Source organism: Podarcis melisellensis, assembly GCF_964234715.1.
Source record: "Podarcis melisellensis genome assembly, chromosome: 17".
Classification (NCBI taxonomy): Eukaryota; Metazoa; Chordata; class Lepidosauria; order Squamata; family Lacertidae; genus Podarcis; species Podarcis melisellensis.
Genome location: NC_138534.1, coordinates 33,544,803 through 33,559,451, shown reverse-complemented (window position 1 = coordinate 33,559,451; position 14,649 = coordinate 33,544,803). Strand labels below are relative to the sequence as shown.

The 14,649-nt window shown below is 46.4% G+C and overlaps 2 protein-coding genes across 3 annotated transcripts in view; both read right to left on the bottom strand.

The window, feature by feature from the left end:
* PRAG1 (PEAK1 related, kinase-activating pseudokinase 1) overlaps nucleotides 1-3,371 on the bottom strand; it is an 81,806-nt gene extending 78,435 nt beyond the window's left edge. The window contains exons 1-2 of one of the 2 annotated variants that reach the window (XM_081893775.1): nucleotides 3,184-3,371; nucleotides 2,941-3,027 (exon numbers count right to left, since the gene is read on the bottom strand). The gene's annotated coding sequence lies outside the window, so the exon portion shown is untranslated. Of the gene's footprint in view, nucleotides 1-2,673; nucleotides 2,891-2,940; nucleotides 3,028-3,183 lie in introns of those variants that run through there. The other variant, XM_081893776.1, reaches the window with a different exon arrangement.
* Nucleotides 3,372-3,772: 401 nt separating this feature from the next.
* LOC309359720 (low-density lipoprotein receptor-related protein 2-like) overlaps nucleotides 3,773-14,649 on the bottom strand; it is a 96,489-nt gene continuing 85,612 nt past the window's right edge. The window contains exons 33-34 of the transcript XR_014163917.1: nucleotides 7,149-7,271; nucleotides 3,773-4,017 (exon numbers count right to left, since the gene is read on the bottom strand). The gene's annotated coding sequence lies outside the window, so the exon portion shown is untranslated. The remainder of the gene's footprint in view (nucleotides 4,018-7,148; nucleotides 7,272-14,649) is intronic.

Genomic DNA, 14,649 nt, shown 5'->3' with positions numbered 1-14,649 from the left:
GGGGTTGGAGAGAAGCATATCTGATAACACAACACCCACACACCCAAACACCCTAGGAACGTTAACAGGCACACTTTAACGAGGCGTGTTCTTCCTGTTACAAATGATCCCATTTGTTCCGAGAAGATTGCCTCTCTGGTTCTTGTGACCCAGTGGGTCCAGCAGACTTTTGGGCAAGAATGCCGCAGGAGGAGACATAGCCGGCCGTGGGGAGGCAGGGATCTTAATCTCAGCAATTGTTTCATGGGGGGAAAGCCTGACATTCCTGTGCCAATCCTGTTTTGCTAATACAGTGGTACCTCTGGATGCGAACGGGATCTGTTCTGGAGCACCCGTTCGCATCCTGAGTAAAACGTAAGACACCACTGCGCGTCTGCGCTTGTGTGGGTCGCGTTTTGCCGCTTCGGCACATGACATCATTTTGAGTGTCTGCGCATGCGCGAGCGGCGAAACCCGGAAGTTACGCGCTCCGTTACTTCCGGGTCGCCGCAGAGCCTAACTTGAAAATGCTCAACCTGAAGCACATCTAACCCGAGGTATGACTGCAAAGAGTTAACTTCAGCTTGCTAAGTGTGATTTACTGCTGACTCGGTCAGTGCACAGGGAGAGGCGAGGGTGGAAAGTCCAGCTGCTCAAGTGGAAGCCCTCCAACATTTCTCCAGTGAAAACAGGGACATCCTATTCCATACCCTCCAACATTTCTCTGATGGAAATTTTGTTGTTTAGTCGTTTAGTCGTGTCCAACTCTTCATGACCCCATGGACCAGAGCACACCAGGCACTCCTGTCTTCCTGATGGAAATAGGGATGTCCTAAGAAAAAGTGGGACATTCCGGGATCAAATCAGAAACTGGAATGGCTTCTGTAAATCCGGGACTGTCCCTGGAAAATAGGGACCCTTGAAGATTCTGCTTTGCACGGCTTCTGCTGAGGGGACTCACTACTGGAGTGAGTAATTACTTCCCATAGTAATTATTTCTATATTTGCATCTATACAGATAAATTAGCATGTGTGCATTTTACACAAACCTGTGTCTTCTTTTGCTTTCTCTTCTGGCAATGCATAAAGCGATATCATGTTAATTATTCTGACCCACCAAGCCCTTCACCTGCCTGAGGCGGCCCGTATTTCAAAACGGAGGCTGCAGTCTTAAACAGTCCCTTACTTGGGAGTAAGCTCCAGTGAACATGGTGGGACTTCCTTCAGTATGAAAACACACCTAGGATTGGGCTGCAAACATTGTCTGACTACCACACACAAACATACCACAGGCTGAAGCCGGCAAGAGCAGATTAAAAGGATGAGGGCAGGAACTTCAAGAATGAGAAAAATTTAACTGGGAGCCAGGCTTGATGGAAATAGCCTTCGTGGATATTGATAATAATGGCTAGAAAGTGACAAGTGACATTCTGCCCATTAATCCCTTTCAAACTGCAGCATTCGCCCCTTACCAAGGCTTTTCTTAAGGCATCGACTGTGGGAGAATTGTTGTTTGCGTAAGGCACAGAATAGTCTACTCACTACTTTATCAGAAACATTCTTAAGAGCTTTAATTAAATACGATAAGGCCAGAGGAAAAGCAAACACTTCCAGCCTACGTGTTTCCTAACAAAGGGGGGGGGGAATAAAGATAATGTGAGACCTCATGAGGGGAAATTCTCTCTGTGATATTATTCACTGGAGGCAATATAGAGAAGAAATAAATATCCCCGTTGTTTATATCCCCATTGTTTGGTTGCTCAAATTAGTGTTGGGGTGTGTGTAAAATTGTCACCATAATCTCCAGGTGTGCTGTTAATAATTATTGTTTATAATTCTTATAGCTCCTTTAAAGGGGTGATACCCTCAATACTGGGACGCGGGTGGCACTGTGGGTTAAACCACAGAGCCTAGGACTTGCCGATCAGAAGGTCGGCGGTTCGAATCCCCGCAATGGGGTGAGCTCCCGTTGCTTGGTCCCTGCTCCTGCCAACCTAGCAGTTCAAAAACACGTCAAAGTGCAAGTAGATAAATACGTACCGCTCTGGCGGAAAGGTAAACAGCATTTCTGTGCGCTGCTCTGGTTCGCCAGAAGCGGCTTAGTCATGCTGGCCACATGACCCGGAAGCTGTATGCCGGCTTCCTCGGCCAATAAAGCGAGATGAGCGCCGCAACCCCAGAGTTGGTCACGACTGGACCTAATGGTCAGGGGTCCCTTTACCTTTACCCTCAATACCACATGGCAGGAATTCTATATTTGCTGTGTTGATGCAGTGGGAAGGCTTGGGATTCCTTTCATGAATTTCCTCACCAAGTATGACGGCTGCTGCAGTCACCTTTGTCATTCCCACATAAGCCTGGAAACGTGTACAGCAGCCTTGGTTAACCAGGTGTCCTTCAAATGTTTTGGACTACAACTCCCATCAGTCTCAGCCAGCACTGCAACTCCCATCAGCCACAGCCAACACACAGGTAGTATGAAAACGCCTGAAGCCAAGAGACATCCCTGAGCTGGATGTACATGCGCCTGCGTATTTTATAATGCACATATCACAGACAGGTGATAAAAATGGCACCTCAGATTGGCTTCTCCTGCCCCTCCATTACTATTGTTGGAATGTGCACCCAGCAACACAGAAAATTTATCTTATTAATGTTCTCACTTCATGCCATTGGCTGCTAATGGCCACTTACCCAGTCTTAGGGTGGGCGGTGGTTGCAGCCCATCATGGCAGAACCCGAACTCAGGGAAGCAACGCTAGGCTAGGCACCAGTCATTGGTAAATCCTCAGGCTGGATGTCTGGAATGGTGGGGAGACCTTCATGCCTCTTCATAAGCCTGACCCATCTTTGCCTCTCGGCCTCCTTCCAACTCTGTTTCTATGATTCTTCTCCTGCTTCATTTTCTGACTCTGGGCTGCTCTCTGCCAGAGAGTCTCCCCACTCACTAAGCCCTGTTACCTCTTCAGCTTCTGACTCCTCCTCCTGCCAGTCTTCTCCCTCTGACCACTCCCCTCTGACCGTTTTGCAAAGGGGAGCCGAAGAACCCTGAAAATGACAAGAGGAGGCATCTGGAAATACAAGAATCCTCATAGACTCTAGAGCTGGAAGGCTGATAAGGGATCTTTTGCAACCTGTCACTCCCCCACACCCAACATTTAGATTAATATAAACGCACTGCTGTGAAACATTAACCCAAATTACCTAAATAAATCACAGAACAATGTCTGAAGCTTGACTCAGCCAGGCAGTCTTCGGCTCAGGGTATTTGACTTGAACTTTGCAGGGTTGCATTCCTATTGCTGGTTGTGTAGAAGTGTCTGTGGTGCTATTTGTAAGGTGCAGAGGAGAATAAATGCAGCTTTTAATACTTTCCAATAGGCGCATCTGACTAGATAAAGGTAAAGGTAAAGGTACCCCTGCCCGTACGGGCCAGTCTTGACAGACTCTGGGGTTGTGCGCCCATCTCACTCAAGAGGCCAGGGGCCAGCGCTGTCCAGAGACACTTCCGGGTCACGTGGCCAGTGTGACAAAGCTGCATCTGGCGAGCCAGAGCCGCACACGGAAACGCCGTTTACCTTCCCGCTGGTAAGCGGTCCCTATTTATCTACTTGCACCCGGAGGTGCTTTCGAACTGCTAGGTTGGCAGGCGCTGGGACCGAGCAGCGGGAGCGCACCCCGCCGCAGGGATTCGAACCGCCGACCTTTCGATCGGCAAGTCCTAGGTGCTGAGGCTTTAACCCACAGCGCCACCTGCGTCCCTATCTGACTAGATATACAGGGGTAAAAGAAAAAAACCCACACCAGCTGAAATGTCTCCTACACAATAATTAAAATAGTATTTGTCATACTACTTTAGTATTTTTTTTTAGTATTCTAGTAGTATTTTTTCATCATACTTTGGATAGCAGAAGCACATTTTTCTGAAATAAAATTGGAAGCACACTTAGCGTTTACACTCAAAAAGCTTACTCCATGTCATTCTCTGAGTGGAGCCCATCTGTTATATTTCTCCATGAGTCACTATAGACATGCATCCTGAATGGAAGGAGAATCTGTGAAATATTGTGACTCACTTGCTTCCTGTTGCCTGTTTTTCTTCTTCTATAATTGCAGTGATTCCTGCTGCCTATTAGCACTGGTGGAGGAAGGAGTGTATGGTGGGTGCAGCACCGCCCCTTGGGATGCTAGCCCCGCCCCATAGGTGGCTAGCCCCGCCATCATGTGCACAACATATGCGCCAGTCTGGGTGCCGGAGCAGCTAGCTCCGCCTCTGCCTATTAGGACTGGTAGGACAGAAGACATGGAGACCAACAGTAGGTGGCGCTAGAGCCCCAAACAGGCAAAGCCAAACAAGGACTTCTTGCACCTTCCTGATCATTTGTGCTCCTCTGCTTTTAGGGAAGTCAATTGGATCCCACATTCAATACCATTCACACCTGCAAACATTTTCGGGTAGTCCCACGGATTCACTTCCATGTCCTCCAGAAAAGTGCAGGGAGTCCGTGGATTTGGTCCTAAGGTCCTACGAGAGATAGGATGCTAGGAGCATGGAGTTGCATAGTTTCTGCTCCCAATTAACTTGTGGAATTGGGCTTTTGCCATTGTAGATGAAAGCAGCAGCCTCCTGAATTAGCAGAAGAATTTATCCCTTTGCCACCTCTGTAGCTTCTTCTCTAGTTATTTCCTTGGTGCACGAATCAGAGGCAAATTTAGGGCAGCGCAACTGTGACATAGAGCACATACTGAACAGAAGACAAGAGGTGTGGGAAGCACTGAATTTTGGCCTTGCAGGGGGTGCCGCTGAAATCTGAAAGACCCAAGTCCACCCTGCATGAACTGACGAAGCTAGCAACCAGAAAATTGCAATTGTACGAGCCTGATCCTCTCTCTGACTCCCTCGAGGACATCTTGTGAACCAGACGATGCTATTGTGACTAATTCCTGCCTGAAGTGATGCATACCTTTTCGAATCCCAGCTGGTGACAGCTATGCTTGCAAAACTGAATACCAACTAATCGCTTTGTAAATCACCGAGGATAACGATAAAATATTTTTCAAAGTTGGATTTGTCTAGCAGAGGTCTTGTTTTGTTCTAGCCTTTCTTATCTAATTCTCCAGGGCAGTCTGCTACAAGTATGTGCTTTGCTCCTCGTTTCATCAAATGCCACGGTTCTTTCAGAATTTGCCTCAGCTGCTAATTTTGTTGACTGCATGTTGCAGCTTGGTGGGACTTTCTTGTAATGCCACTGAGGTAAACCGGCAAGTCCTGACCAGCTTAGTATCAGTGATATTAACATGCCTCAGACGCCACTCTCTCACAATGGGCAAGATCCAGCGGGCATGAAACAATTATAAGATTGCTGCCCAATGATATTTCAGCACAGCACACCATGGTGTCGTGGTTAAAGCGTTGTACTAGAAGCAACGAGATCTAGGTTCAAATCCCATTCAGCTATGAAGCCTACTGAGTGATCTTGGTCCAATCTCTCAATATATTTTTCCTCACAGGCTTGTTGTGAGGAAAAATTGCGTGGTGGAAGAATTACGTATGCCACCTTGAGTTATTTGGAGGAAAGGCAGTGTAATTAATAACTAAATAAGTGTAATAGTTGGGAATATAATTGTACCTCAGGTTACAGACGCTTCAGGTTACAGACGCTTCAGGTTACAGACTCCGCTAACCCAGAAATAGTACCTCAGGTTAAGAACTTTGCTTCAGAATGAGAACAGAAATTGTGCAGTGGCGGTGCGGCGGCAGCAGAAGGCCCCATTAGCTAAAGTGGTGCTTCAGGTTAAGAACTGTTTCAGGTTAAGAACGGACCTCCAGAACAAATTAAGTTCTTAACCCAAGGTACTACTGTACGCCCTACTGAATTACGTACAGTATACAAATGAATTGTAATAAAAAAAATGTTGATAATTGGTACAAGCTGCAGAATGTAGCTTTTCTTGTAGCAAAGTGATGGCTCTACAACTACAGCTCCCATCCTCCATAACCATTGGCTGTGCTGTCTGGGGTTGATGGGAACTGGAGTCCAACAACCACTGGAGGCCCACACATTGACCATCCCTGTTGTAGCAGAATATGGGATACATTGGGGCAGGATTTAGCACACCCAGAACTTGGCTGGATCATGCCTTGGTTACGTTCACATTCATGCCTGTGCATGGAATCTGTTTCCTGTGCATTCACATCCATTTCAACTAAGTGTCTGTAAGGAGTGGCAGACCTCTGTAATGTATTGACTGATCTTCTTTTTGTATAGTTCCTTCTGCAAAAGTCTGTTGCCCTGTATTCTCTGTGTTATCAAGGGGGCATTTGATTCTGGCCAAACATATTGTTACAAAAGTTCCCCTCACCTCAAGAGTCCATGGGGTTCCAAGTACTCACCCAGGGTCTGTGGTCCCTTGGATTATTGAGACGCGGTGGAGACTGTCGTAGCTTTAAGAAGTAAGGTTTGTTCACCTATTTACACCTTCAGTCTGTATGGAGGGAGTCTAGCATGGTCATTTCAAGAGGGGCTTGTCCCCCACAGCAGTGCAGCCAGCCTTCAGCCAGCCTGCCCAAGATGGATCCTAATATTCTTCTACCTTCTTCCCAGCAATCCTTGCTCAGGACTCCCTTTTCCTGTCATCTCAAACACACACACCCATCACCTTGGCAACATCTGTCTCCCCAGGCCAAAGGACTAGATGGCCCATCAACTTTTTTTGTTGTGTTAACAGATTTGCTCTTTGCTAGGCCAGCCAGGCTGGTAGCCAACCCAGGGATTGTACTGCAGATTGTACTTTCATCCATATCCCAATTAATCAAAATCCTACCATTTACTAAATTCTAGGGTTTTTTTGGGGGGGGTTCCCCACAAATCTATCATACCATGTAACTGGATTAGAATGTAAAGTTTTTAAAAGGATTTCTTTAAGAACAGCAAGGACTCTGTATGACGGAGACAGGTAACCTTTCTTGTTTGTGTGGCCTGCAGGCTAATTCTTCTTCTGGCGACATATCAGTAGAAGGTAGAGCCCAAAATGGGTGTATGAAAGACACTATATATACTAGGCAAGAAGCCAGAATACATAGTCATAAGAGGTAAAGCTGTGCTTTCAGAAAAGAACGCCATTAAAAACCTGAGCACAAAGGAATGTATTTGAACAGCCTGACCTACATTTGATGGAGGTAATGTCAGTTGGCAATTCCAGACTGCTTCCCTTCTGCGCAGGTCTCTCGCACATTAAGGTAGAGCCTGGTATACGCCCTTTGCGCAATAAGAGTGCATGCTCCTGAACCACTGCAAAGAAAGCGGGTACATTGGGATAAACAGCTAAGTAGTGAGGGATTTTACTTTCTTGGGCTCCATGATCACTGCAGCCACGAAATTAAAAGACGCCTGCTTCTTGGGAGAAAAGCAATGACAAACCTAGACAGCATCTTAAAAAGTAGAGACATCACCTTGCCAACAAAGATCCGTATAGTTAAAGCTATGGTTTTCCCAGTAGTGATGTATGGAGGTGAAAGCTGGACCATAAAGAAGGCTGATCGCTAAAGAATTGATGCTTTTGAATTCTGGTGCTGGAGGAGACTCTTGAGAGTCCCATGGACTGCAAGAAGATCAAACCTATCCATTCTAAAGAAAATCAGCCCTGAGTGCTCACTGGAAGGACAGATCCTGAAGCTGAGGCTCCAATACTTTGGCCACCTCATGAGAAGAGAAGACTCCCTGGAAAAGACCCTGATGTTGGGAAAGATGGAGGGCACAAGGAGAAGGGGACGGCAGAGGACGAGATGGTGGGACAGTGTTCTTGAAGCTACCAGCATGAGTTTGACCAAACTGCGGGAGGCAGTGGAGGACAGGAGTGCCTGGCGTGCTCTGGTCCATGGGGTCACGAAGAGTCTGAAACGACTGAACAACAACAAAGTACTCTTGCACAATACATCGGCTTCCAAAAAATAAATGGAAAACTACAGGGGAAAGTGCCGGAGAACCACCACTTAACAACATAATATAAACCACACCAATTTTGCAAAAATCAGTCAGGGTGACCACTCATTTGGAAGCAATCAATGTCTTTTTTATCTGCTGGATTTTCAGAAATCACTCTATTTCATAGGCATGAATCCAGTGCCGGCCTTACATTGCAGTAGTTACTAACAAAATTGTCATTATAGTGGTTGGGGGCAGAGGCAGGGCCAGGATACGGTTAAAAGCTTTCATGGGAGTAGTCAAGCTCTGTAGATATAGCCATCACATGTCATACCCTCCAACATTCCTCAGATGAAAATCGGGAAATTTCTCACTCCTCCCCACGAACTGGCCCTCCTCAACACCCCATTTTTTGTGCCTATCAGAAGAACAGCGAGTGCCAGCACCATTTCACCAATGGGACAAAGCACACATACCCCCCCATTGTTCTGCCCTGACACTGAGGTCCAGCGCCAAGGGCCTTCTGGCAGTTCCCTCACTGCGAGAAGCCAAGTTACAGGGAACCAGGCAGAGGGCCTTCTCGGTAGTGGCATCTGCCCTGTGGAACGCCCTCCCACCAGATGTCAAAGAGAACAACTACCAGACCTTTAGAAGACACCTGAAGGCAGCCCTGTTTAGGGAAGCTTTTAATGTTTGATGCATTACTGTATTTTAATATTGTGTTGGAAGCCGCCCAGAGTGGCTGGGGAAGCCCAGTCAGATGGGCGGGGTATAAATAATAATAATAATAATAATAATAATAATAATAATAATAATAATAATAATAATTCCCTCCACCGTCTGAGAAAACCCCTTGATCCCGATTTCATTTCATTTCATTCTTGGTAAATTTACAAAAAGAGAAACACACAGCAATAAATAACTTTTAGAAAAGGGCAAGATTAGATGCAGACACACAAAGCATTTTCTTTAATTTTTTTTATTTTAAAGTAAGACTCCTCGCGTTCCACTCCACTCCCCCTTCCTTCTCACCCAGGGCAGCGGCCCTGCCTGCACCTCAAATCTCACATGTCACATAGGCCGGGCCTTGTCAGAGGCAGCCTTTCCTCCTCCCTCGGGCTGCAGTAGCCGCTACAAACTGCACAAGGCAGGAGGCTGGCAGCAGCGGCCATGGAGTGGCTACAGGATGCTCTCTCACAGCTGCCACTGTTGTTGCTCGGGACAAGTGCCGGCTCATCCTCCTCCCCGAGCTCAGCAGTGGCAGCACCGGTGGAGGAAATAGGGACATTCCAGGATCAAGTCAGAAGCTAGGATGGTAATTCTGAGACTGTCCCTGCAAAACAGGGACACTTAGAGGGTTTGAAGTGTGTGCACATACATACTGTTAGAATTCCTGCTCTATGATTGCAGTCATGGTGCTGTTGTCTTTCACATAACGGTATATGTTTTGACTCCACAGAGTGGGAAGTGAGGGAGACAGGATGTTTGTGTTACTGTGTTCCGTGAAGTGGGACTATTGTCCTTTGTTCTTTCTCTCTTTGCTGTCTGATGCTAGAGAGAGAGGGAGCCATCTTGCAGTGCTCCGTGTGTGTTTGTATGCAAATAAAGTAGATTAGCCAAAATGCTGAGTTGCTGAGGTCTGTCACAGGCATGATGCGCAAACTCTGCAGATGCCTAACTGTGTCGTTTGGCATCGGTCGCTGTGATGTTCGGGCTGAAGAAAGCTTTTGAAGCTCCCGAACGATCGACCAGGAGGGAGGAAACATGCCAGTCGGGCATGTGTCTCTGCCAGGGTCCTACTTGAGTGTAGGCTGAACTCCCGAACCAGGAGGGAGGAAACATGCCAGTCGGGCATGTGTCTCTGCCAGGGTCCTACTTGAGTGTAGGCTGAACTCCTTACACATACTGTATGTCATTCCATCAGAAGCATTCACTTATACTGGAGAGGGGAAATAAAAGCACGTGAACTCCCTATGCCAGATGATCTAAGTTTCTTGATGAGGAAGAGCAAGTCTTTAATCTTAGCCTACTTTGCAACTGGGCTTCAGATTTCTTGTTTGACTCTCAGTTCAGTAAAAAAAGAATTTTACCATGGCTCCTATGTCCCTGTGAGTTGCTTCTTTCCGGCTACATGAATCACAATGCTTTAGTGTGATAGAGAGATGAAATGTTGAGAACTGGCTATTATCGTGGGGACCTGCTGCCACACAATAGCCCCTTTCAGTCTTTGCTTGCACAGAGAGGGAAAGCGAGTACAAAAGGGCTGTGGGGTTTGTGGTTTAAGCCCCACCGCCATCGCTGCAGCTGCTCAGAGTTAGCTCTGAGGGAAGGGTAGGGACAGGGGTGGCGCTGCGGGTTAAACCACAGAGCCTAGGACTTGCCGATCAGAAGGTCGGCGGTTCGAATCCCCGCGATGGGGTGAGCTCCTGTTGCTCGGTCCCTGCTCCTGCCAACCTAGCAGTTTGAAAGCACATCAAAGTGCAAGTAGATAAATAGGTACCACTCCAGTGGGAAGGTAAACGGCGTTTCCATGCGCTGTTCTGGTTTGCCAGAAGCGGCTTTGTCATGCCGGCCACATGACCAGGAAGCTGTACGCCGGCTCCCTCGGCCAGTAAAGCGAGATGAGCGCCGCAAACCCAGAGTCAGCCACAACTGGACCTAATGGTCAGGGGTCCCTTTACCTTTTACAGGGGAAGAGTGTATATTTTGGATGCAGGAGGTCCCGAGTTCAAGCCCCACATCGCCCCAAAAACTCTTGGAGAGCTGTACCTGTCAGCACAGACAATGAGCCCTTCCAGACTGTGGTTTTTTTGAAGCTTCATTTTGCAACATATCCTTGGCCCAACGTTAGTGGATCCATGGTGGAAGGATCCTGGCCCATCCACACGTCCTTTTGCTGCGAAGGAGCACTCTTGCACGACAGCGCAACAAAAGAGGGACCAAAACGACAACAACCCTGGAACGTTTGTGGTACAAGATTTCAGCAGGAGGCAATGTGACACACACGGATTAGAAAAGAAATATTATGCCCACCCTGAAACGTCTGCTGGTGCAAAAGGTATTGAAAGTGGGATTGCGTACAGCTGTCCTGATACTATCATGAACACAAACATCATGGATGCACAATAAAAAGGATGCCTGGAGGCAGTACTTTTTTGCTGGGGGGACGCATACTCCTAAACATTTTGTGAATCTAACCGGAGAAGAAACAATTTTCTTTAATTTAAAAAAATAGTTTATTCTCTAGCACGGTGAATCGTCAGTTCTGTTGCTACCCCCGATGGTGGCCTCAATTCTTGACACGGTGTTTCCTGAGTCTCAAACAGAAGCGAGCGTTTAATGTGTGAAGTAGGAGTTGGACTCGAGCACGGTGATTGGTCAGTTTCGTTGTTACCACCTCCGATGGCGGCTTCCTTTCCTTTCCCGGTGTTTCCTGAGTCTCAGACGGAAGTGAGCGTTTAATGTGTGAAGCAGTGTGGAATGTTCTTTGTACTTTTGTCCATTTACTGTTCCCGGTTTGAACTATAAAATGGTGATTTTCTTGAGTCAAAATGAGAATGCCCCTAAACATTATTATTTTTTAGAAAAACAAAACAAAACACTGCTTGGAGGTGCTCAGTATTGAGTTAGATGGACCGGTGGTCTTTCTAATATTAGAATCAGAGAGAATGCTACCAGCATTCCCCCAGAAGCGTGGGAGAAAAGGCATTCACAGTATGTCTGCCTGTGAGAGGAAGAGCGCAATGGTCATACCAGGGGATGGAACTGCAGCGACCTTGCGCTGTAGCTAGAAAGGAGCGGGACTTCTCAGCCCCGAAGCACTGCAATTCTGGCTCGTACAATGGGCTGATAAAAGCTCCATAAATCATTCTGCTCCATCTCTAACAGGCACATTCATAACCCTTCTGTTTTTTCTCAAGTCACTATTTCAACTATTTCAAAACCGAACTGGTGTCTGAATCACAGGTCAAAGGGTCATCTGGCCATTCCGGAGGGATACTTTCATTTTTCAACTATACAAAAGAGAATTTGGATAGGTTTCATTTTCCAGTAGGAAGGGATTGACTATAGGAAAAGTTAATAATAATAAAAAGACCCCCCCACACACACAATCTGTAGTGTAAAGTCCCAGAAGGTGAAATCACCCAAATTATTACATTATTTTTGAAGGGAAGGGTTGTTTTTGGGCACCACTCAGTTTGAGGAAGTTTGGGTTAGAAGTTTAGAGACTGTTTCCAAGATTAACACTCCAATGCCATTCTTGTTTGAAAAGGGAGAGCCTGGTAAACTATGACCATTTCTGCCAGGCCTCAGTTTAGGTTGGGAGAACTGGCCATGTGTGGGTCTACTGTAGGGAAAGGGCTCACAGATTTGGCTAATGATTGCAAAGTGTCACTCCTCTGCTGATTTGAGTCCTACAGTCTCTGCATTTTAAGGTCCTATGCCAGCAATAACATTGGGATTAGGAAATGATCAGAAAAGAGTGTGGGTTTCACAATTACTGCCAAACCAGTTTTTGAAATATTACTTTTCCCGTCTGAGGATTAATGGTGGTTTATTGTGGCAATCTTTTAAAATGCCTATTTGTAAAGACGGTAACACACATCTCTCTATAGGTCGCTTGCTGCTGGTACCGGGATGGTTTTAAAGCAGTTTCTTTTGAATGACTGAGGTCACAAGAGTTACAAAGCAGCATAATTGAAAAGTCAAAGTTCTGAAGCACGCAAACATTACGAGCCACTTTCGCTAAAGCAGTCCCTCCTAAATTGTGACCTGGGGACATACCATGTGAGGAGCTGAAGAGTACCTTGCAAATAGTGCCAAGGCTGCAAGTTCGATTCTTGTACAGTGGTACCTCAGGTTACATACGCTTCAGGTTACAGACTCCATTAACCCAGATATAGTGCTTCAGGTTAAGAACTTTCCTTCAGGTTGAGAACAGAAATCGTGCTCCAGCGGCGCGGCAGTAGCAAGAGGCCCCATTAGCTAAAGTGGTGCTTCAGGTTAAGAACAGTTTCAGGTTAAGTAGGGACCGCCGGAACGAATTAAGTACTTAACCCGAGGTACCACTGTATGGATATTCCTCCATTGCAGGGGGTTGGGCTACTAGATGAACTTCAGGGTCCCTTCCAACTTTACAGTTCTAAGACAGAAGCATAGCTAGGCTCCCTTGTGCCCTTGGCAAGGAGCTGTATCTGCAACTCCAAAGCCGGAAGAGACCATGGACCATGAAGTGCAGGTGGGTCTCCCACAAGGCAAGACACAGTGATAACAGCAAAAACCTTTATTGAACTAACAGAACTTAACAACAGGGGCGAAGCAACTGCTTATATACACTTCTGAAGGTCTGGGCCACTCCCACTCCCAACATGATTGGTTGTCTAAACTTCCAAGCTGCGAATCATAGCTCAGAGTTTAAGGACCAATGGCAGAGGCCCAAATCCTGAAATGTTCTGTGAATGGATATCATGTATCGAATCAGAACACAGGGCTCAGAATCCTTAGTGCAGACTCACGCTCAGGCAAACACAGACCACTGAGTACATAACAGACCAGAAGCTCAAAAAGATTCCCCTCTTTGCCACTGCCATTGAGGTCAGGTCTGATCTGCTCTGCCTCCCCTCTTCCTCCTCCTTCATAGGTCCACCTGCCCATCTGCCTCCTTCCACTTGCTGCTTTCCCTTCTGCCACTTTCCTCCTTCCCTTCCCTTCCTTTCCCCTCCTCCTGCAACTCTCACCTGCTCCATCTTTCATCCCTCAGAGACAGAAAGAAGATTCTGTGCCAACCAAGGAGGAGTGGCAGATCAAATTGATGGACTATGCCGAAATGGAACCATAAGAAACCAAGGAGAAATGCACTTTATTAAAGGATGGGGAAGATTTGTGGAATATCTGAAATGTTTTTGTACATATATAAATTCATTACCAGGATTAACCTAAAACAAGCAGTCAAATGTAATATTAAAGAAAAATCAGGGAGTATTTAATATTTGGAATAACAGGGGAAATGCAATATTAAGAATTAATAATATAAGAAACTGCAAAAGGGGTGGGGGTGGGAGTCAAAATATATGTGTATTGGGAAAGTATTGGATCTGTATTTTTGAAAGTAAATTAAAACTGAAAAATATTTTTTTTTTTAAAAAAAAAAGTCAGGAAAGCTTTGGTAGTTTGTTGTTGTTGAAAAAATTATCAACTTCAGCCCCAAAGCTCAATTGCGATGCTTAGTTTAAATATACTGGGTTAGGGAGCTGTCAATCTTCATGCGGTGACATCAACACCCTGCTCCTTTTGCATCACTTTTGATATCTCTGCCATCGTCACAGCTGATGATGATAGCACAGTCATCTTGGCACCAGTAAGGAGAGGAAGAAATAAACTTCCACTCCTCATACTCTGCCTTTGCTTTGAGAATTGGGCTTCCCCTCTGCGCCTGCAATTAGTTAAGGAAAAGCAAGGTGCATAGCCGCTAGACGCGCATTAAGCGCACATCTAGTTTGGTCCCCGCCGGTGGAGAATGAGCCCTGCGGAACCCAGCATCGCTTTCTATGGAGCAGGCATGTATAGGATTGCGTTGAGAGTCGCTCGGCTGCACCGTGCGGCTGCGGACTTGCACAGAAGGATCTTGCCAATGGCCTCATGCGCAAAACAAGATGCTTCCTTCCCTCTGTGAAAGGTAAATCGCTCCTCCCTCCTCCCACCCCATTGCTCCCTTTATTTCCCCTCTCTTTGTTTCTTGCCTATA